Genomic DNA, 26,087 nt, shown 5'->3' on the forward strand with positions numbered 1-26,087 from the left:
AATAAATTACACCAGTCCTGTCTTAACAATTCTAAGAAAAATGAACCATTACAAAGTATAAAAAACATCAAAAGAAGGAAAAATATCCAATACTCACGTATAGGTCCGCATATTGTGAAATGAAGAAAAAGGAACTCATAGTGAACATAAAGAAAAGGAAAGATCCGTTGACATTTTCTTATCCTTTATAAAGCACACATTTTATATTTTTTACTATAAGAGAGATCTATATTGAACAACTAAAAGTAAATCTGGTATGATAAAAAATCCTGTACCCATATAGAAAAATCCTTTTTTCTAAAAGTATGAAAAATTAATCCCATCAGTGTACGCTATAATTTGACAATAAAATGATAAAAAAATAAGAAAGTAAAGTGGAAGAAAGGATTAAAAAAAGAAACAGTAAACAAAATAAAAAATAATAAATTTTAAGGACAAAATATAATGTAACAATAAGGAAGAAGCAACAGATTATTGTTGTTGTTGTTGTTTTCTTCTCTCTTTCGTAAGCGTAAACTTTTATTGTTACCATTTCTTCTCTTATACGGGTACTTCGCCATTATTTTTATGCATGACAAATTATTTATTTATAAAAATGTTTTTTATTTTTCTTTCTCCCTTCTTTTTTAAATATTTAAGGATCTATAAATTGATTTAATTCAAAAAAAAAGATTTTATTCTAATGGGGAAGATCTAATATTTAAAGAAAAGTTTCACGCACCTGTATCTCTAAGCAATTCAAAATCGAATTTGGATTATTAATTTGCAAATATATGACCAAAAACCCGATGTCGTCAAAAGTTCGAATTTTTCTAAATGCATACGGTCAGCTTAAAAATCGAATTTTAAAAATCAAAATTTTCCTGACTTTGATCTTACTTCAATCTAGAGTTTGTCCCATAATGTTTTCATTTAAGACGGTGCATTATATCGTCCTGCAAAATTCTCCGTGACAACTCTATATACCCTCCTTTACTCAATTTACTAATTTTTACTTAAAAATTGCGGAAATTCATTTTTTCAGTGGTAATTCTCTCTATCATTACCCTGTTCCAGGTCTTTACTTTCATATAGCTCCGAACCTATAATAAATGTTCAAACTAAATTAATTGGTGAAACTGTAACATTAAGCTACTTCTGCTTATTTATCGGGCCCTTTGCTCGAAGCCCCACACTAGTGCGAATCGGTTTAATCTCTCATTGATAACGTTTCCATTTGCCATTCTACTATTTTCCTATACCTTCTAGAGATGAGGTATCTTTATTACAAAAACCAACCTCGGTGAGTTTTTCCACCTATTTCGCCACATTTTTCTTATATATAAAAATTATATAAAAAATCTTCGCATATGTATGTTTTCTTTTACAAGGACGATAATAACGTCAAAACAATGTCAATATAAAATGTAAGAAATCTTAAAGATTATTTCAAAAAAGTAAACAATGAAAATTGTAAATAAAATAAAATAAAAGAAAAAGAAAACTTAAAAATTTCCGAGTTATAAAATTGAGAGCGATTAAAACGTTTTAAGATGTTTATCCTTTAATTATAAGATGTGGACACAAGTTGTTTACCTAATCCAAATACAAAATAATTTGTATGCATGTATGAACGTTCTTATTTTTCATTACTCGTACAAAATTAACAAGGATTTAAGAAAATTACTTAAGAAATATTAAATTAGAGGAATAGCAAAAGAAATATAGAAGAACGAATAAGAAAGATTTTGTCAAATGTTATTAAACAGAGAGTTTTTATTTCTCTATCCTTAAATCTTGGAAAACAAGGAATATTTTATTAATAAATAAAACTATCAAGCAATAAACTTTTCTAGAGTTCTTAACAAAACTCAATTGGAATTCTAGATGGAATTTTCAATGGAAGTGAGTGGTGAGTGATATGGAAGTGATGAAATTTTCACAACTATTCGGGTAAGTATTTCATTTCATTATTGTATTACTAATAAAATATATATATATTTTTTAAGCATAAATAAAGTCAAAAGTTGTCCTATATTGTACTTCATCTCCACATGATCTAATTTGCGAATATAAATATTGGAAAGGTTCGTGTTCGAATTTCATAGAAGACAATACTAGACTATAACAGGCAGTTCTTAATTTTTCCAACCTACAATTAAAATTAATTTTATTTGACTAGAATATACTTTAAAATGTTACCATCTGAATGAGCTTCAGAAGTATCCTAGATGTTTGAATGGAAATAAAGACTCCTTTTTTAATAGTTTATCCACAAATTGATCATATGATTTTGAAGAGTGGGTTTAAAAGGTAATTTTATTTTTTAAATAATAATTTTGAAAAATCCTAGATTTCAATTAAGAACTGTGCATGATATTGTTCAGTAAATAATGTAGAACGGGATCTATTTAATGTCACATATTGCAAGCAACTGTAACAGCTAAAAAGTAACTGAAAAATTCTCTTAGATTCTGCTAATTGAGCAATAATTTTGGAGAATTAGAGCAACTATAACCGCGAAAGAAATCAATTTTAGTAAAACTTAATAGTGATTTCTCTCTTATCCAGATACCGTTCTTATTAAATGTAGATTGTTATCAAGGTACTACGGACATTCAAAACAATATTTCTATTTTTTTTTTTTAATTTTTTAAATTGCCTTTATCTTTTGTTAAGGATATTGAATACAGGATTTATTCCTTTTGAAATTTTGTTTAGAAAAAAAAAAAACATTTCCTTTATTATTTTCTTAACTTGACACAAATCAAAAAATTATTTTTTGCTCTTTTGTCCAAAAATTTATTAAAAATTATTGACGATTTTTTGATGTTTTCCAAAAATTAACAAAAAAAAAAAATAAATTATTAAATTTGAACCTAAATTTCTTCTAAAATTTGAGTCAATATTGTTAAATTGAGTTGAATTACCTTATCCTTACTCTAGCATTTTACGTTTAAATATACTGGGCTTACTCATTAACAAGGCACAGAAGTTTTGTATTGAGGCCTGTTACACTGAAATTAACGGATAACACGGATATAACTTCTCAAAGTATATAAACTGACCATTTAATATTCGTCTCCTATCAAGGTTTTCGTGATCATACAAAAAAAAAATGTTTTTATTCTAATGAACCTAATTAGATTTATCAAAAAAAAAAAATTCTCTTAGATTGGGGTGTATTGCGACCCAAATTGTTTAATATGCAAGCAACAGTCTGCCTAATATAATTGTATATGTTTGAATAAAGATAATGAAGCACGACGAGAACTACTCATCATTTGATAGCATGTACAAAGACTTTTTAGTTTTTAAATTGCATATTTTATAAAAATTTTTTTAACCCCGTTATTCTTTGAAAACTTCTTTAAAATTTTGAGAAAATTTCAAATTATACTAAGAAATGCAAATTCCAACAATTTTTGCATAATTTTAGGAGTTTTTAATAACTAAACTTTTCATTCAAACAGAAAATTATTTATAAAATAAACTCATTAAAATTCAAAAGTTAATTTAAGCGAAAAATTATACTTAATTAACCCTTAATTAACTCAAATTATTACAAAATATTAATTTGATCCTCTTGCAGTTTACTATACTACAGTTTTTAAATTTATTATGAGTCGCAGATAATCTCAGGTGCAATCTCATAAATCTATTTACAAATTTTCATTTATCTTATACTTTAATAGCTTGTGAAAATCTTAAAAAAAAAAAAAGAAACTTAATCACGTGATCATTATCTTATTGAGCAACACTAACAACTACATATAAAAAAAAACACAAAATTACAATATTAAACAAAAAGAGAGGAAAAAAAACAATGGGAGTAAGAAAAGAAAAGTTGAGATTTATTTTAATTTTCTTTTTTTCTTTAAAAATTTTTTACAGTTATAACTATTACCGTCTCGCCATTACAAAAATAATAATCTGTTATACATTGAAAAAGTATGTGTTGGCAAAGTAAAGTAAAGAAGTACAGTTAATATTTTTATGTTTTCTTCTCTTAAAAACTTTATGTTTATTTCATTTTGCCCCCACCCTCTCTCTTATCTATCCCTCACTCTCTAGGTTTTCAGCCTCCCATCTGATTTTATTATAAATACTTTTTAACTTTTATATACATATTTTTTTTCACAACATTTAACTGTTATTTTTATATATATAAGTGGATTTTTATAGTAACTTTGTTATTTAACATAATTTTCTGCTACAAAAGTAATAAAAAAGTTTTTCCAATAAACTTGTAGAGAACAAGACCTGATCCGTTTTTAACTATAAGATATGAGAAAGTTTAAAAGTTTTTTTTTTAATAAAAAAGGAAAAAAGTTTTAACAATATAAGAGCAACAAAGAAACCAAAAAAAAAATCAGGGTGTAAAGAATGGAGAATACAAAATTTTCCCTTCTCAATTTTAGTGAAATTTTCTCTGGTGTATACAAAATATATTTTTATAAAATAGAATTTTTAAAAATAACTTTAAAGAATTCTTTTAATTTTTAATTGTATTACGTATAAGGTGGTATGAGTCATCCATTTGTCATATAAGTTCATTTCAGTTTTAACTATATTGAATTGTAGAAGTTGAAATTTAAATGAAATTGAGATGAGTGAATTGTAAGACAAAAAGTACAGAAGTTTGAAAGAAATTGTAAAGTAATTGACCTCTTAACTTTGTGTGCTAACTTTGTTCTTCAATTTATTTCAAATTTAGATTTACCGAACTTCATAACCAGAACAGTTGTTGTCCAGAACAGAACAGTGAATGAAATTATTTTGTAAAATACGGGAATATTAAAGATCATTTTTAATAAGACCGTTCTGTACATAGCTTTATCTCACATGTTTAATTTTAGTCGAATTTACGAGTATGTATACAAATTCCATTCAACCTGTTCCGTCATCCGTTCTTACATCTGTTCCGCCTAATACTAACATTCCTTATAAAATTTTAAAATTACAAATAAAATCAAATTCTTTTCAAAAGTAATTCTGACAGCAATATTGTTCATTGCAACTAGCGGTCTACTATGACAATTAATTGAAAATTTAAAATAAACATTACACATAAATTATTCATTTTAGACTACAGATGTGCAACTTATTTAACTGTTAAAAATTAATACCAATACACATACATTGGAATCTATTAAATAATATTATAGTTAAAAGAACAAACGTCCCCAAAAAGTCATATTTTCCCATTGGTTATTTGATTAAGTCATCGTTCTACCCATTTTCAGAAAAAAACCTGAAAAATGAAAAAAAAAAAATTTTTTTGTTAGTAAAAATAAATTGCATTTTTAATAAGTTTACTCTTTTACATATACATAAACTTAATAAGAAGAAAACAAGTTGGTTAACAGATAATGTAAAGTCTATTCAAATATTGTACAAGTTCTTCATTTTTGAATTTAATTATATTTTATGTAAAAAGATTTCATTATACATGCATTTATATGAAATAAAAATAATTAAGTTACTCTTTGACTTCTTAATTATAGAATTTTACTTTTTCTATAAATGAAGATGCATTAATGTAGAAGGAATATTGTAAAGTCATGGTATTGCTATTGATACCATGAAACCTATTGTATGGTCCATTATCGGGCGCCATCGGAATAAAACTTTATATTTTCGGATTCCGAGGCCAGTGAATCGTCTATGTGTTTCACATTTACAAATTTAGTATATTTGATAATATTAAAAACCGATATTGAAAGATATTATGTAATTTCGCCTAAACGTATGCAATATTTTCAATAAAATGAAATGTTATAAATTTTGTATTATAGCTGTGTAATCAATATTTTTAAAAATTTTTTTAAGCTTCAAGCTATTAAACTATTGAAAAATTTTAACTATTAATTAAATTTTAAATAAATATTTAATTTTTAAAAGAAAATATACCGAAAAAAAATATTGGTAAAAAAGAAAACTTTTCTTTCCGCAATTAAAAAACTTTTTAGTATTTAAAATAAAAACAAAACATAGAATGGAACCGAAAAATAACTAGGCTAGTTATACAAAATTTTCATATTTTTATGAATTTTGCCGTTTCCACTCTTCCTATAACTTTATTTTTTTTACTTTTCCAATAAATCTTCTTCAATATTTTTGTTAAATAAAGAAAACGAAAATCAAATAAGATTTTCAATGAACTTCTTTATTGTCTACGATACAAAATTCATTTTTGGATATCGAACTTTAAAGGTTATTTTTATGTATACTGCGTTCAGAAGAAACGTAAATAACAGATTCTTATAATAAGTAATCGTTTCTTATTCAATACTTTATTTATCTTATATTTAATTCAAGAGCAACACAACCTCAATAATATCCAAGACATAAATTCCGATTATACCGTACGTTTTAAGTACTACAAATAAGAATCGTAAAATGAGTTGAAATATAAAAGGATATAAAAAATATATGATAGTATATAAATGAATCCTTTCAAATTATACTCAAGTTCAATAAATTTTTACAACTGGTAATATAAAATACGCTTTTGTTTTCATTTGTTACTCTTACAAAATTTTTGTATATTGCCTTCTTAAATCATTTTAAAAATCCACTTTCTTTCTATATAATTGCATCTCTACCAATCCCTCTCTTCCTGCCTCTTCCTCTTAGAAATTACAATAAAAAATTTGTTAAGTAAAATATAAATAGCTACCTCAAAGAAAACAAAACAGTAATAATATCTTTTAATAAAAAAAAAAAGAAAAAAATTCCAAAACAAATGAACATATCAATTGTCCATCATCAATTTTGGACTAGACAACACAAAAAACAAAACTCGTTTATATACCCTTTCAAATTCATTCATGATAGAATAAGGATAATCAATCTCAAAATCCTTAACAAAAACATATTATGAACGTATGTATGCTTAAATTTCAAATATATATGTACAATCCAGTAAGTAAATTTTTTTTGGCAATAAAAACTAATTGAATAGTTATAAAATTTTAAAGTGAAATGAAAGGAAAATTCTAATGTTCCTGTCAGAATTAATACAATTTCTGTTTTGTTAGAGAATTCAAAATGCGCTTGCCTAGTATTACACATATGTACTTATTCCAACACATACTATTATTATATATATACCATATATAATTACATATATTACATATATACACCATCCCCTGAAAAGTATAACACAATAAAATCATACTATATGGCTTTATAACAGTAGCTGCCCCAAAGAACAATATAAACTAAAGTGAGAAAAAAAGATAACAATAATATAACGGTATAAATAAATACATGATAACGAAATAGAGAGAATAAGAGAGTAAAAGTAAAATATTATAAAATCTCTCTATAAAATAGTAAATTTGTTCTTATTATTTAAAAAATTAGGTAACACAGCCACCTAATTATAAGGCTACACTAACTATAGACAATAGTAGGTACATGAACACTTTTTTTGAGCGTAACGCATACTACTACAAAACAAGAAATAATATAATCTTCTTTTACTCTATAAATTACAAAAAGAAAAACGAAGAATAGAGAAAAGAGAAGAAAATATAAAATTAAAAGAGAGTGTTCTGATTTACAATCAGTGTTCCCACTCAATAAAAACAAAATGTATCCAATTTCGAGAAAAAAATGTATCCAAAATGTATCCAGCCTCCTAAAGTGGAATTATTATACTAAATCGTCTTATTTTATACCAATAAACTCGTAAATAATATTAATTTGCTTTATTCAACAATGTGAGTTTCGTTATTTATAGTAAATTCTTTTAGAAATCACACGCAATTTCTACTACATTTTAAAATTTAAGGTCAGAAAATATATGTTCTGTAGCTGTTGAACTATGCGGTAAAAACGATTCAGCATGAAAACGGGCAAATTTTATTTAGTCAGCAAATAAAATTTTTTTGGAAGATAAAGCACTTAAAAGTTACAGCACTTTAAAAGTTTTCTAACATTTATTTAGTTTTCGAGAAAGAAATGTATCCATATTTCAGCAAAATTTTAAAATGTAGCCAATTTCGACATTTTAGCAGATTTGAGTATCTTTGTATCCAAGCTAAATTTTAAAGCAAAAATGTATCCAAATGGATACAATTGTATCCAAGTGGGAACGCTGTTTACAATTTAAAATTATATTTCTCTCTCTTCTCAATTACTATTATTATTCTCTTTTGAAAGGAGCCGGTGTTTTTTCTTTTATTATATAAATTTAAGTTATTTTTATAATAAATTGCACCTTGGCCTTGCCATTTGAGCTTGTATGTGACCGTACATATTAGCATTATAAGAGAAATAATATACGAAGCACAAGAGAGAGAGAGAGAGAGAGAGAAAGAAAGGATATACAAAAATAGCAACAGGCAGTGCATATTTTTTTTTTATTTTTATTATTTTTCTTTAGAAAAACGTGTCCGCTTATAAAAATAAGACAAATTTTCTCTTATATATTTTCGGAAGGATAAAAAATTTTTCATATAGAATATTTTGTATAATAAAATTTAAGGCAAGTTATTGTCAGTACAGTTAGTAGTGGGAAGAGAGAGGAGGGATGTGATGATTGTGTGTATATAAATTCGCCTTAAGAAAATACTTGGCTGATTTTAGGTTGACTGACTAAAAATATTGAATAAGTTGGTTGAAATTTTTTCCTTAATTTATTATTAAGAAATTCTTCTTAAAACATTTTCTATTGTTCTTTTTTTATTTTTTTTTTTCTTATTTTGTTTAGTTTAGAAAGGGATGATAACAATTTAAAAGAGAAAGAAAATAAGAATATTTATTTAAGTTTTTTTTCTTTGTTTTTTTTTTTTTAAAGTGATGAGTATTAAATGAAAAAAAAAAAAGTATAAAGTTGAGGAAAAGTTAGTGTCATGACTTGGAAAGAAAATTATTTTAAGGAAACGACGGCATAATAGGAATTCTTTCTTCATTCCATTTTTTCATAAAGGTTTTAATCTTTAAACTTTCTTCTGCTTTTTATACTTTAACATTTATAATATGCTGAGTTTTAATAGGTTTAATTTTCTTCTTGTTATTTTTATTCTTTTCTAGGTTTTTCTATTTCACTCTGTGTTTAATGAGTGTGAATTATACTAAAATGATTAATATTACCCAGACATATTAAAGTAAGCGAAATTAAAAATTGGAAGAGAGAAACTTTTAAAAACAGAAAAATTCTTCTTTATCTTTAAAAAATTTATGCACAATAGCGGAACAACAAGATCCACTTAACCTCACGAATTACAGGAGGGAAACGAGGAAAAATCGTGACTAGCGGCAAAATCGAGCCTAGTTGACTGTTGGCTTCGAGCTATTTCTTGACTGATCCCACACCGAAATCTTTGAAGTTCCTCTTAGCTGTACACTTTTCTGAAATGCGAGGGTCTTAGAGAGAAGAAACATCCGGTCTGTTCGAAGTTTTTAGGCTTTGAAGACAACGTGTCCTGATTATATAGCGTGGGTATAATTCAATAATTTTTGGGTAGGTTATGCTTCCTTGGATTAAAACCGTTTATGATTCCGGATCGACTTAACTCACGAAATGTTGTCAAGGTCATTTCAATTTAAAATATTGGAAAAGTTTCTAGACGCATAAAGAAATCTCTTGACTGTAGAAAGTCGAATAACGGGTGATCATTTTTCCAATGTAGAAACTTTCACTTCATTTTATATTAATGTATAGTATGTGGTGAATTACAATACTTTACGCAAGTCATCCTTCCTTGGCTGAACACAAACTATGAATTCTGTAACGACTTAAGTTACATTCTAAAAACGTAGAATGTTACCAGAGTGATCATCATTCCTAAAAGGGGGAGAAGCTATCACAGCTGCTCAAAGGATCTTAGACCTAACAGTCTAACATCGTTTCTATTAAAGATATTGGAAAAGTTAATAGACACATTGAGAAGTTCCTAGACTACAGAGAGTACACGTTGACTGTCTTCTTGGATATTGAATAATGATTAAATTATTATCATCACTCTTACGCTGTAGGAGATTTTAATTCAATATATATTAATAAATCCTCTAGTAAAAAGATTTTTCAAGTTCTTAAGCGGTAGCTTTGTTTTATAGCATTAACTTTCAAAGATCACTTTTATTTCATTATATCGATTCATTAATTTTTTACCAAAATATTTCCGAAAATCATAATATTTTTTAATGAAAAAATTCCTCTTGTTTAAACCACTTTAAAAAATTTTCAATCAGAAATACTTTTTCATAAATTTACTAACAATTTTATTATAAAAATTTTCTTCATTTTAAATAGAATTTCTCTTTTTTTAAATTCATTTATTATTAGATCAATATCATTATCTATATATTCTACAAGTACATAAATATTTGAACAGATCTACATTTTTAATAAACATATTCATTTCTAATCATTTTTGTGTTCGAATATTGATTTATGTTCAAAAAAAAAAATAAACACACTTACAATAATGTCTAGAAAAAATTATTATCCTAAATTGTAGTTAACTTATATACAATCAATAAAAATTAAATATGACATAGTTGAAATAAGTGTACGAAAACTATCGGTAAGGTGGAGCACAAAATTCGAGTACGTATTAATAATTTTCAATATTTTCATAAAACTTTATTTAGAAAAATTCACGCAAAATTTCGGGATTGCCTAAATTTTTTTTTACTAGAAGTTTTTTATTGTGCTTCCATTTTATTTTGCTATTTATTTTAAGCAAATCACGTACTGATTGTAGATTTTTATTAAAATTTTGGATTAATGAAAAATTGTAAGTAAATAATATTAGTTTCTCCACGAATTTTCGCGCAGTTTTCAAATTTTTTACCCAAACTTGGAATTTCAAAATTTTTAAGTACTTCGTATTTTAACATTAACATAAATAAATTCAGAAATGAAAACGAATGTAAGCAAAAATGGAAATAACAATTTGCACAAAAAAAATAAAAATAAATATGAAAAGGATTCTAATATCCTTTACAATCCACAAAATTACAATTGACTTGAAACATTCAAAAACAAAATAGAATTACATTTTATCTTATGTATTCTAGTGCAGGAGTAGAAAACCTTTATTTTTCATTTAATTTTTTTTTAAATTTGAAATTTGAGACTTTTGATGAAATATGAAAAAAAATTTTTGGTTCTAAATTCTTTAAACGTGCAGTTACGAGGTATATTGGTAATTGAGAGATTGAAATGTTCTCAGGAAAATAATTAAAATAAAATAGCTTCCACTTTTATGAAAGACAAGACTGAAAGAGTAAATTTAGTAATAAAAAGAGATCTGTAAGAGTCCGTCCGTGAAATTTTTAAAATTCCAGAAAAATGTGCAGAACAACCGTGTAAAATGATTAAATGATCATCCATGAGTTCTAGGTTCAATACAACTGATCTCATATAATATTAATATTATTATTATTGTAATCGTAAGAACATAAATGTACTCAAATATAACTACAAACATTTCCTCTTACAATATTGAATAAACCAAACAATCTGCCAATACTTCAAAAAATAAAAATGACGAAGAAGACGTTGTCGTAGTACAACATGAAAAATGATACGTGCTTCAAGTAATGGGCTTTTTTTTTTCCTTTACCTCAGCCAGATTTTCTCCTAAACAAGTATAGTTTTTTTTGTCCCTTAACCCTCCGAAAATATATAAATATTGATTAATATAAAGAAAATAGAAAATATTTGAAAATTCATGTTTTTAAACCCATACTAACCTTTTAAGACGACCACAAACACAAAAGTAAAAGATATATGTGTTCTTAGTATATAGGATATACAATATAAAAAGGATGGAATCTTGGATACAACAGAAAATTTTTGTAGCTTTTCCCTTCTTTCAGTTGAAGCATATAGATATACAGAGTGTTCGATTTATCATTGTTTACCCGATCTAGCTTTTAGAGTCTAGTATGTTGGCCTTTCCACTAGATTGCAGACTGGATATATTGTGACATTCTCCATTGATGAATTGTAGAATGTGGCGTTTGGATGAATCCACAATTTCGTGAGGATTATATGTGGGTCTAGCTGGCGCTTTGAAAACGGTTCGATGTTGCAATAAATTTTCATAGCTGCAATGACTTGGTTTTAGCCAAGATCTCTACCAATTTAGAAATAACGGATTTAGGGTAGTAAAAAATAATACAATAGAAGATATTTTTCTTTTACCGACCAGACTAATTCAAAAACAATAAATCTATGAGATTTTAAATGACTTTATCAAGCGAGTTGTATAACCTACTTTATTGATTACACAAAATCCTACTTTGATAACTTATAAATTGAGAAGAACACCGAAAAATAAAAATTCCATCTTTATATCAGTAGTACCACAGAATCTGAGACAACCGGTATATTAGGTTAATATTCTAGTCAATCGATTTGATTAAATATTTATGAGAATCTTAATTTTGTAAAGATTTATTTGCATGTCAGTTCGGAAAAGTACTATAGAAGAAAATCTCTCCATTTACACTTACATGTATATATAGATTATATAAAATAAGCCTTCTTTTCATCATCATTACAAAATCATAAAATATATTATTAATGTAGGTTTACCAACACTACACATACACATTTAAATAAATAAATTTTATTTTTCTTTTTTAGGAAAATTCCTAAGACCAAAATTTTTATAAGATCGATAACTATTTATTTAATATTTCAAAAGTATATATATATATATATCTGTATATATGTATATGTATGTGCGTAAATAGAAAATTTTAAGAAAATATTGTAAAATATGTGTATAATGTAGATGTTTTTTCTTTATATTTGAATAGATTTCCAAATTGTGGCGAGGTTAAAATTCTTTGAAGGGCACTTGAAAATTCTCAAAAACTTTAATAGATTTTCATTTTCCATTTGTATATTTGTATATCTTTTATTGTATTTAATAAAATTTATTAAAATTTTAAAATTATTTCTTCTATAGAAAACATTCTAAGAAACATTCGAAATTCTGATCACATAGTTTTTTGTTGTATTAAAGTTTTCTTAACAAATTCAATAATTAAATAAAAACTTTACGATTAAATTTCTAAATTTAATTTTTATGAATTTTGTGTATTACAATTTTGTATATATATATGAATGTATGTATGCTTGTGTGAATGATGAGTTTGTTAATTAAATTTTGAAAAATTTAAATACTTTATTGAATAAAGGACGCAAAAAAAAAATTTCTTTCGTTTTCTTTTAAATTCTTCGTTTTGTTTTAATTAACTTTTATATGTATACATACATCTACTATATAACTAATATATTTACATACATACAGACTTATCGTATATACATAATTGCAAAAAATTGGTATAACAATACCATTGAATTTGTTTAAAATTATTGATTTCTCATTATTCATGACTTACGCTACAGCCTAATCGTAAATCATAATGAATCCTCTTCTCACTTGGCGAGTGAAATAGCGAGATACACAATTATGCCCTTAATTAGTCTTAAAATATTATTGAAAGAGAAGGAAAATTATGAATTATTCTATAAAATGGGAGTATTCAAATTAAAGTACCCCAAAATCTTCCCAAACTTACCGCAGTTAGAAAGTCAGTGTAATCCAGACAAATATATTTCAACGATTTTTCATAAAAATTATGTTCCAGACAGACACATTTTAATTTTTTGATGATTTTTCATACCAACTACATTCCAAAGATACAATCTGGTCTCACAATCTCATAATATTCATTTATTATGAAAATTTCTAAATAAGTTGAAAAGTTGATGAACTTACAAAACATTTTAATTATCTCACATTTTTGAAGATTATGATTACCCTAAATTTTCAAAATTTTCAACATTCAAAGTTTACACATCATTAATCATTTTGAACTAATTAATAAACTTTAATATGAATGTTAACAATATAATTAAGGATAATAATATAACAGTTATTTATAGAACATATTATAATATTTAATAAACAACATACATACGTAGATATACATGGAAAATTTAAATATCGATTAAAGAGTTTAATAGGATTTTGATCAAGGTTAAATTACAATATTATTTAGCCTTTCGAATATAATTTTAAAATAGGAATAAATTAGAATAGATTACCCTCCCATATCATATTAATAAAATACAAAATTTTCCATATTAAAGGCTTAAATTTAAAAAAAAAAAAAAACTAATGAAAATTTATTTTATAAATATCTTGAGAATCCTTAAATATTTTGCCTACATACAGACGAATAAATCTGATTTTATTTCCATTATAAAGATTCACCCCACATATACAATCATTATATAAAATATTTAAGTACATAGAATCATGGAATTTTTCATAAAAATCTTATAGTTAAAGCCCATTCAAATGAAAACTAAAATCATTTTCTTTTGAAAACTATAAAGAAAATTCATTTTTAATAGAGAGTAATTAAAATGGATTATTTTATAAATTGTACATATATATGTATACCTATATATGCATTATATATAAAATGTTCAATTAAACAATCATATATACAAAATAAATGTAAAATTTTTCTGTTTATGAAATCTAAATTACAAGATATTGAAATTGATTGATTTCCATTTTTATTGAAATTTATTATTAATTGAATCTGAAAAATTCGGTTAAGTCAATTTTAATTTATTAATTAAACTTTTGTTATATATGTATATATATACAAGCATAAAGAGATAAGAAAACAAAATAAATTCATTCAGTGTAGAGCCTTTAATATGCTACGGATATTACAATTGGCTCCATTGTGCTAATGACTTCAGAAGAAACAAAGTAAAATTGATCCATTTCCGGAAGCAGCCGAAAGAAAGAAAGTGAAAAGTTTTTATTTAATTCTGAAATTTCAACAAATTCCGAAAATTTATACTTGCTATAGCAATTGGAGTTTTTCACTAATCTACTTCAGTGATTTCTTTCAGTTCTTTCAGTTCTCACAGATTTTGTATGAAATGGCAGATTTTACTAGTATTGCTTTAAAAATGTTGGTATCACTTTGGTACGCAATGTTCTGGCTCTGTATTAATTGCTGTCAAGGTGTAATTCATTTATTCTATGCGATATCAGGTTCATTCTGCGTGCATACGGTAAAAATTGAATTTGCATAAAATAAATAGGTTTGCAAAACCTATTTAATGTAATCCTCATTCAATATGTAATATTAATAAAATTAATCTTGAATATTGAAACAAACCACATAATTCAATTTTATACATACCTAAAATGTAAAACAGTTGTTAATATTCCAAAAAACAAAATTAAAACAAAGTTATCTAACTCAATTCGAGTTGAAAAACATCTACACGGAAAATTTACGATAATCTGGTCTTTAAAATAAATTTAGAAACACCAGCGACATCTATTATATAGTAGAGTAGTGATAGCGTTGTAACCAATTTAGAATGATCAATTCAAAGTTATTCAATTATGGTTTTCTTAAATCCATTTTATTTTTAATAATATTTTATTTGAATTAAAAATTATAAATTTAGTTTTTCGAATTATCACTAGAATAATAAAGGAGTCATATTAATTTATAATATAAAAGTTTTAGGGACAAATTCAAAAGTATTTAGTCCATGATAAAACTTTCATAAATTTCATAAATTTCTATATTTCTCAATTATTATAATTTATATTAAATATAATATTATAATAAAACTTTCAAAGAATATTGTAAAGATGTCAAAATAATTCATATTTTGCGTTATACAAACATTTGTCATGCTTGGCATAACTTAAAAATTATAGTTTATAAAATTTTCTTTGTACGCAACATTAAAACAATTTAATTTTTATATTATATACGTAAATAATAACTTGCTATTATATTCAAATTTATTTCAAATGACTGCCATATATTCAAGTCTAATCAATAATCAGAATGAAATTTTGGTAAGAGAAAATCATAATAAATTAAAATATCGCTACATCAACTTTAATAAAAATGGTAATCAGACCGTATTATATGTATGTAGAAAAATAAAATACTTATACCGTGAAACTTAATTTTTTGTAATAATTTCTAAAAATCATTGGCAATAATAATTATGATTTGAAAAAAAAAAAACTAAAATATAATAAAACTTTGTAGTATTTTCGAAAATTTATAAAATTAAAATTAATAGAATACCGTAAATTTCTCCATATTTTTTTTTTTTTTTTTTTTTTATCCTTTTTCAAACTCCAGTTGAGGAGCATAGGGCTTCGATTAAACCTCTCCATCTCTCTCTATTTTGGGCGATAGATCTTATTTGTGCCCAAGTTTTCCCCGCTGCTGTTATTTCTTTATCTATCGTTCTACGCCACGTGTTCTTAGGCCTATCGATGCTTCGCCTACCCTGGGGATTCCATTCCAATGCTTGTTTGGCTATGGACTGCTCTGGCCTCCTCAATATGTGGCCTATCCATCTATATTTCTTTTTTCTGACTTCTATTTCTATCGGGTTCTGCTTGCACAGGTCCCATAGGTCACTATTTCTAATTCTATTGGGCCAGAATATTCGACAGATGATGCGGAGGCACTTATTTGTGAAAACCTGCATTTTATTTATGTCTTTCTTGTTAGTGAGCCAGGTTTCACTGCCGTATAGCATTACTGACTTGACGCAAGCGTTGAAGATCCTCAGTTTAACATTCCTAGAAAGTTGCGTGGACTTCCAGATCTTCCATAGTCTAGCAAATGCCGCCCTAGCTTTCTTGAGCTTGTCTTCAATGTCAGCGCCTGCCCCGCCATCTGAACTTATAATGCTCCCCAGGTATGTCACGGAATTCACATCTTCTATTATTTCGCCATCAATTTCAAATTCTTGATGATTTGTTGTATTTATTCTGATGGTCTTTGTTTTCCGCGTGTTTATGTGTAGACCAACTTCCATTGCGCACTCTTTCAGTTTGTTTAGTTTTTGCTTCATGTTTTCGTATGTGTGTGCAAGTAGGCATACATCATCCGCATACTCCAAATCATCCAGGGTGTTGAAGATGTTCCAGCCGATTCCATTTCTTATAACATTCGTTTTCCTCATGATTTCGTCTATCACTATATTGAAGAGGACTGGCGACAGGGGACAGCCTTGCCTAACTCCCCTCGTTGTTGTTATTGGTTCACTTAGCCTTCCCTTGTGGAGGATCTGGGCCTCTGCGTTTTCATACATTGCTTTGATAACTTTGATTATCTTGTTAGGGATTCCCCTCAGCTCCAGAGCTCTCCATATGGCGCTTCTATTTATGGCGTCGAAAGCTGTCTTGAAGTCCACGAATGCCATATAGAGTGGCGAGTTGAATTCTTTAGATTGTTCCACAATTATTCTTATTGTGTTAATGTGCTCAGTACAACTTCTTCCTTCTCTGAAGCCTGCCTGTTCTTTTCTTAGTCGTTTTTCTATGTGATCCTTAATTCTTGAGTGTAGGATGATGGCGAGTATCTTAATAACGGCATTGAGTAGTGTAATGCCTCTCCAGTTGCTACAGTTGGTCAGATCACCCTTTTTCGGAAGCTTCACAATGATGCCTCTCTTCCATTCTTTACATATGTTTTCAGTTTCCCAAATTCTCCCTATTATGGGCTGTAGTGCTCTAGCACATTGTAAGGGGTCTGCTTTCATTAATTCAGCTCTTATGCCATCAGTTCCTTCAGCCCTATTGTTCTTCAGTTGGGCTATGGCCTCACAAATTTCTCTGGATGAGGGTGGACTAGTGTTTATATTGCAGCGTTCTTCATTTCGGCTTGCCCAGATTTCTGGCTGGAATTCCGGAAGTTGTGTGTTGGATGCTTCATTGAAGTATTCGACCCATCTTTCAATTTGTTTTTGCGTTTCAGTTAATATGTTACCATTTTTGTCCCTGATAGGATGTTCTTTATTGAGACCCCTATTCGAAAGTAACCTTATTTTCTTATATAATTGTTTGGTGTCATGTTGTTCAGCTGCGACTTGCGCTTCTGCAGCGATATTATTGTGGTATCTTCTTTTATCATTTCTGGCTGCTCTTTTGACTTCCTTACAGATCGTTTTATGTTGTTCTCGTACCGCATTGTTGTTTGTGTCTGTTAGAAGTTTCCTTCTCAAAGTTCTTCTCTTATTAATTAATTCCCACGTATCATCGGATATCCACCACTTTCTTTCTGGATTTATAGTCCCAATAACTTCTTCACCAGCTCTTCTATATATTCTTTGGATACCTTCTTCTGTTATTGGACTCTCTGTGACGATAAGATCTTCTATCTTCTGTGACAACTCAAACCTCTTTGCTTCTGATTTTAATTCTTTGGTGTTAAGGCATTTCCTCTTTCTGGTTGAGTTTCTTGCTAGGGCCGATAGTTTGAGTCTCACTTCACAGGTAAGTAACATGTGATCCGTTTGGGCATCCGCTCCTCTCATTGTCCTGACATCCATTAGCGAGGATCTCCATTTTTTGCTAATGCATATATGATCTATTTGGTTCTTTGTTGTGCCATCTGGGGATGTCCAAGTGTATTTGTGGATGTTTTTGTGTGGGAATAGTGTGCCGCCAATTACTAGATTGTGTTCTCTGCAGAAGTCTCTTAGTCTTTCACCATTGTTATTCAACACACCAAGCCCATATGTTCCTGTGGCCGTACATTCATCATCTGGGTCCCTTTGCCCAACTTTAGCGTTGAAGTCGCCCATAAGTATCAGAATGTCCGTGCGCGGTACTTTATATATTGCTGCTGTCAACTGCTCATATAGCTCATTTTTCTCGCTTTCGTCAGCTATTTCTGTTGGTGCATAGCATTGAATGATTGAAACCTTTCTGATTCTCGAGCTTAGTCTGAGGGTGATGAGTCTGTTAGATATGGGTTCCCAGCTTATTACACTTTTTGACATTTGTTTACTTATTATGAACCCTACGCCATATTCACCTCTACTGTTTCCCGAGTATATGAATTGGTTACCTTCGTTTGTCATAATTTCTCCATTTTCTTTCCATCTTATTTCAGATAGCCCAAGAATGCTGATCTTATACCTCTTCATTTCATTTTCTACTTGTGCTAGTTTTGAGGCCTCTCTTAAAGTTCTAACATTCCATTGTCCTATTCTTGTCCTTATGCGTGTGCCAAAGTTCGTTCCCGTTATTTCATTGCTTCTCCGAGGCTGAATCTCAGTTTCTTGAATCGTATTTTTATTCACTAAGCAGATGATTAGTCTGTTGTAGTATATTCTACACGGTTGTATATAGCCACCTATCGTCTTGTAGAAGAGACGCGTCATGTACATCCTCCATATTTTACTGAGAATTTAAAAATTTTACTGACTTTAAATGGCGACTCAAATTTACTATACAAAGTCGAACAGTCTAAGAGATTAAACCAAAAATCACGTCAAACCAAAATCCATCGATGAAACACTTTAGGCTAAGGTCAATATCAACAACTCACAATAATATTCAACTTTATATTAAACATAAACAGAACATTATAATAACACTATTAAGGTGCTCTTACAAAATCGGGAACGAAAATGCCTTTTTCCATAGGCTGCCGAAATGTTACATGAAAACATGTTGGGCTGAATCAAATAAAGCAACGACAGCCGGAATATTGGGATCTAATGACAGAAGTAAGGTAGACAAATCTGTTTATTTGTCTGCCTCAGAATAAGATCGTTGAACTTTTGGGATCTATTAGGAAAACTCTCAAGTTGGTGATTGGCCTCTGCACTAGACGTTGCAGACTGAACATATGGTGGCATTCTCCATTTGTGAATTGTGGAATGTGGCCTTTGGACGAATCCGCAATTACGTGAGGATTATATGTTGGTCTAGCTGTCGCTTTAAAAACGATTCGAGTTTACAATAAGTCTTTATAGCTGCAGTGACTTGGTCTCAGCCAGGACCTCAAATTATAAATATAATTATAAAATTAAGGTTACCGATCAAATTATAAAGTTAAGGTTACCTAATTTAACTATTTCGATAATATGATTACAATTAGAAGAAGTTCACCGGAACGGCTCATTCAATTTCGTATTTAGAAAGCATCAAAGATAGCATCTTAAAAAGCATCAGATGGCAATTTTACACATAGAATTTGTTGCATGTATGCAATTGTAAAGAAGACATGCTTCCTATTTTGGAACCAGCGAAGAATTTCTTATATAGTCTAAGATTTTAAAAGCCAAAAATTTAAAAAAATTGGGAAATAGAAGTAAAGTTTGATAAGAATAGAAAAGGAGACTAAATTAGGTTAAAGTGATGAACTTACCAGAGACAACTCAGACTAGAAAGAAGGCAATGCTGTGCGACATGGAGTGAGTAAGCAGTAAACAGTAATAATAACAGTGATGTTTGTCAGATTCATTCTTTTATTCTAAATGTTATTCTGAGGTAAGTAATTTCTAAATCTGCTTTAAAATTTCCATTATTCTTTTTTTTAAAACCTCCTATAGAATTCTCCAAGAGTTAAAAATTTAATTCTATAAGTACATTTTTGAATTTCCATGTTATACTTTTTTTTTATTGTATTCTTTTATTAGTTTACAAAAGTCATAAATTCTTACATTTTCAGCAACATATTGCCATTTACATTTCTAAATGTATCTACCTATTATATGTAAGTATAATTATAATAAAAATCTTTAGTAGAGTCAACATTATTATCATTACAAAAATCATAATTTACATTACCTTTAAAAGCATTGTAAAATATCTTTGCTTACGTTGTATACGTTATGTGTATATCAGCAGTATATGCTTACAAACATCAAATATAAACTACGTATACATTCGCATATGAAATACAAGGTTTTTCAATCGGGGTGTTCGATCAGTTATGAATTGAAGTGCAGGAAAGTATGGTTTAGAATGACAAAATCATCAAAAGGTATACCCCTCAAAATTCAACATTAACAAATTTATGATAGCTTCCGCAGGAGTGTGCAATGAAATAAATTCCATTTTGCATCCAGCAAAACTAATTGTTAAGTGTTGTCCATGGTAAAGCAAAATCAATTGTCCGTATTACTTTAATAGCGAAGAAAGAAAATACTGCTCTCAACCATAAGAAGCACAACAAAATCGTGTGGCCGCAACCAGTATCTGATTTCAACAAGACGGCATTTCATGTTATATAGCCAATAAAATAACCAATCGATTATGTTCCGATCTTCTTCTTACAATTGACCGCATCAAGATGTTGTGACTTAATGACACTAAAACATTTTTTAGTTAATTTGAAATTGTTAGTCTATTCAAATAAGCTAGACACTATGACCACTTTAAAAATGATAATTGAACACTACACTCTTAATCATTAAGATTCCAATCTTATTATTGCGAAAAGAGGTCAAGAATTGAGTTCATTGAAGTTACTCCATCAAAATTTTAAGGAAGGCCATATCTGAATGGTATTCCATTCCGCACAGGAATATCTTGAATTTCTCCTGTGCCTCAATTTGCACTGCATTTTATTTCAACAAAAATTCGGACCTTCTTATAGAACAACCCTTTAGGTGGTATCAGTTATAAATCCAGTTCAGAAAAGAAATAATAAATTTAAGCAGAAGCATTTTAATATCAACAAACATCGTTCATATTATTAACAGTTATGACGCGCGATTCCATATGCCTCGCAACTTCAATTCAAAAACCATCCATCATAGAGAAAATTCATTTTTGTTCAAAAAAAATTTTTTTTTTTTTATAATATCATTATCATATTTTTTCCTTTACTTAAAATCTTTATAGACTCGGTTCCGCTTAATGAATGCAATAATAACAATAATAATAATAAAACAGGTGAATTAACCAATCTTTATGCATAATGTAAGTATGTACAGGTATTACAAAGTGTATATATAAGTAAGTATATTCTATGTATGTATGTAATCAGGGATTGTATACCGAATGAATTAATATTTGATATTATAAATTCATAATCTAACTAAAGGCTTAAACCATTATGTATAACAGAATGAAATAAAGAAATGGGGAATATACCAGGTGTTAGATATGAAATTATGAAAATATCATAGGTTTAATTCACTTTATTGCATATTCAATTTGATTTTTCCTATTTTCTTCTCTTTATATAAAATACAAATTTAATATTTTAAAAGATTATAAAAGAGATTTGTAATACAAAGTAAATGCATAACCAAGTGAAATAATATAATAAAAGCAACGCAACGCGACTGACTACACAATATTAAAGAATGATGATAATGACAATTGTGAACGATAGACACATTAATTAGAGTATATTAGCTATTATAATAATTTACACACAAACGTAATACATATTACTTACATTAAAATCATAAATTGTAAGTTGTTGTACAAATGTTACTTGACTTACTTTGAAGAAGGCATATGATTACAATTTATAAGAACCGGAAATTTTGAGATCCACCTTCATTTTAAATAATTCATAAAATAATTTCACTATAAATACGCAAGAATTCCAAGCTTTTAGATAAGTTATGACAATTATAGGCCATTAATTTAACATTGCTTGTTATGAATTATCCATATCACAGTTAAAGTGGCGAAACTATAATTTAAATTTACAATTTAAAAATGCGTAGAACGCTTTGACGTAGTTGATTCAACCAAATTCATGCAAGTTTAATAAAAGAAACACACTGGTATGGCAATGAAATTATCAAACCCACAACTTTTTTGCAAATCAGATACTTACTGCCTATGTGGTCCATCTAAAAAGAATAGTCGGAAAGTATGGTCTATCGCAAAAAATTGCAGTTGTGGTATCATTACAATTCTCGATATTTTCGGTGCACAATATACTGATATATGTTTGGAAAAAAAAATTTTCAGACTTATACACATATAGTCACAAAAACCGCCCCTTATAAGTAACATAAAAAATATATTATTTCCGAGGCTCATTTAAGTCATCAGAATGTTTCATTGGGCATGAATTTAATTCTTCGCGACCAATGTTTAGATATAGTTGAGTAATATTCCTATTTGTAACAAATTTTATTATGTTAAAATTTAATATTGCAATGCTCTCCATAAAATTAATTCATTCCATTCTATTCTAAAGCCTAATTAAAATTTCAAGTTTTATATTGTGTAGCAGTACCGTGATTTTAGTTCTATTGAATACTGTTTCTATAATTTTATTGCATTACTACTACATTTTTGAATTATTACCTAATTGTATGTTTTAATCATGAAATTGGGAGAAATCTGGCGGTACCACAACGGGCTTAGATGGCCTTAGTGTACTCTTCGCGAGGCGGTACAACCCTACCTAACTACTTACAGCATTTGAAAGTTGAAAGAATTTTAAAGATTATTTTTTCACAGTATACCAATTACAATATTACATTTATGTTCATATAGAGTATTTCCTAAAACAAGAATCAATTATTCTATTCAATATTTTTAAATAAATTCAAATATGAAAACTATGAAAAACCCTAAAAAATAATCGATTGCAACGCACTATTATAAGAAATAATCTTAATCACAAATTTTAAATAACAAACAAGGAACAAGAAAAAAATATACCTGATGTAAACACTTCCTTAACTTGTTCCAAGCATTATACTAGTGTACATTATAGTGTTTCCGTTTTGATAAAAGCAAAAGTTCTTTGACTTATTTATTCTTTATAATTTTCTTTCTCTGCATGTACTTACTACTCGTGTCATTCTTACTCTTTACCTCTCTCGTTTTTATCTTTTTACTCTTACAATATTCTGGTTGGTTGTATTTTATAAAATTATTGTGAAATTATTAAAGATAGTCAAATAAACTTTATTCTAGATGTCATGTACTTGGAAATAAAGTAAGTTTTGTTAATGCAGGTGAGTATTAAAGCGAAATTACTTAAGAAACAAAAAAAAAATTTAAAAACAAGAAAAAATAAAACATTTTAAAGTAAAAATCATTAAAAATAAGCGAAAGAAATAAAGACTTAGAAAAGATTCATCGGAGCAGAAAATAATTAATTTCTTATTTTTTTTTTTAATTTGTACATACTTTCATACATTCATACATAATTTCATGTTATTTGTGTAAAATTTTATGTAAAAATAGTTGAAAAAAAAAAATTTTTAATTTTGTTTAAGAAGAAAGATTGTATGTAATTTTTTTTTTGTTTTGTGAAAAAAAACAAGCGGAAAAATCATTATTTTGACTTCTTCCTTCCATTAACTATTCCATCAAGATTTTCTCTTTTCTTCTTTTTTCTTTAGATAGATACGCTTTCTTTCGCGATTATTGCGAAAAAGAAAAATTAATGAACGAACAGCAGTGAGAATAAGAGCCAAATTAAAAAAAAAACAACAAAATAAAAAAATGTCAAATCAAAAGTTTTGTACAAATTTTGTGTTTTTTCTTCAAACTAAAAAATAAGAAACCTTTTTAAACACAGAATTTCGACTAAAGTTTAATGAGGTTATCAAAGAAACATGGAGAAAAAATTAGACTATAATTATTTTCTATGAAAATATGAACATTTTACTGGTACACAAAAAATAAATTCTAATATTTAACAAGAGAATTCCGGTTAAAAAGGAGGCAAAATCAAAATTAATAATTTTTGAGGAAATGTCAAATTAAATAGAAATTAATTCAAATAATTTTATGAATTGTAATTATAATGCACATTATTGCTTAACTATTTTAAAGTAATCAGAGAGAAATTTGAAAACAAAAAATAAGATTTGGACAACTTAGTCAACTATATTGAAAAACAACTTGAGAACATTGCTTACGCAAAAAATTTTCTTACACCGTCAACTCTATAAAAACCATACAACCCAATGCACACGAGTACTGGTATAAATCGAATCATTAATCTTTTAAAACCTGAACACAGGTAATTTAATTCCAAAACTTATTTAACTTGTTCCATTTCAAAGTCGATTTCTATCAGACTATCATTTCGTTCGTCATACTACTTTAGCGATAATTCAAGTCCAACTTACCTAAAATATGGGAATCCCAATACAAAATTCCAAAATTCATATTTAAATTTGATTCAGAGCTATTGAACACTTTTTAAACTTATAAATTGTGTGTAAAATTTCAAAATTTATGACTTAAACTTAAATATTTGATATTACCTGTTTTGAAAATACTTTCAACCTTAAAAAAATTTTATGAAAATTCATTAACCTTTTTCCTTTCATAAAAGAACTTAAAAAAAATTTTTTGAATAATTGCAAATTCTTTATCAAATATGTTTAAAGTTAAAGAATTCTTTGTTTAAAACCCGCTATGAGTTGATCATAGTAGCATATTGAAGTTCTTTTATTTTTAAAAATTCAAACTTGTACCATCTACTCCTCATATTCATTTAACAATACCAAATTAATTTAATGATAATCTTGTCTTAAAATAATCTAAGCACAAGAAACGCATATATCTTAATAATTAATATGTTACTTTTACTTTGCGTAAATAAATTGAAGATATTTATTTGCTAGAGGTGTCCAAAAATCAACCAACCATGTTTCCGGTGTCTTCATAAAAATGGAGAAAAAAAATAGTAAAATAAAAGTTTATAAATGGCAAATCTTACAATATATGGCAAACTAATATACTTGTAAGAACACTAACAAACCAATGCAAATAAGAGATGTAAGAAGTAAATTTCTCCATAATGTATAATTTGTATAATAGATTAGGGATTTAAATTCAAATATAAGTGTTCTATCCCTTCTAAAATAGTCTTGAACTCTATGCTAAATTAGTTCCTTTGCTAATAAGCATTATTGCCGTATACGTCATTTGTTCTTCAAAAATGACGTCATAACAGGTGTTGTGGTCTATGGATACTATCATTATATGATAATCAATGGTTTTTTTTTTTTGGAAAATAAGAGAAGTAACGATCGACTTTAATTCATCTCCAAGATGAAACACTAATTAAGCTTTCAAGGACTGTACAATTTTACACCATCTCTTACTGAAAACACTATAATACAGATACAACTCTTTCTCAAATTTTATTTTAAAAATATACAATAAAACCTAATTTGATTGGTAGTTGAGAGTTTTCCTCATCGCCGCAAATTACAATACCCTACTTATCTCATATAGTACTTATTCTTTATTTTCTTTCATCTTAGCTGCTTAAGGTGCAAAATTATATGTTAATCAGGTGTCGAAAAATAAAAAAAA

This window comes from Condylostylus longicornis, unplaced genomic scaffold (genome assembly GCF_029603195.1).
Source record: "Condylostylus longicornis isolate FDR11 unplaced genomic scaffold, ASM2960319v2 ptg000031l, whole genome shotgun sequence".
NCBI classification, from domain to species: Eukaryota; Metazoa; Arthropoda; class Insecta; order Diptera; family Dolichopodidae; genus Condylostylus; species Condylostylus longicornis.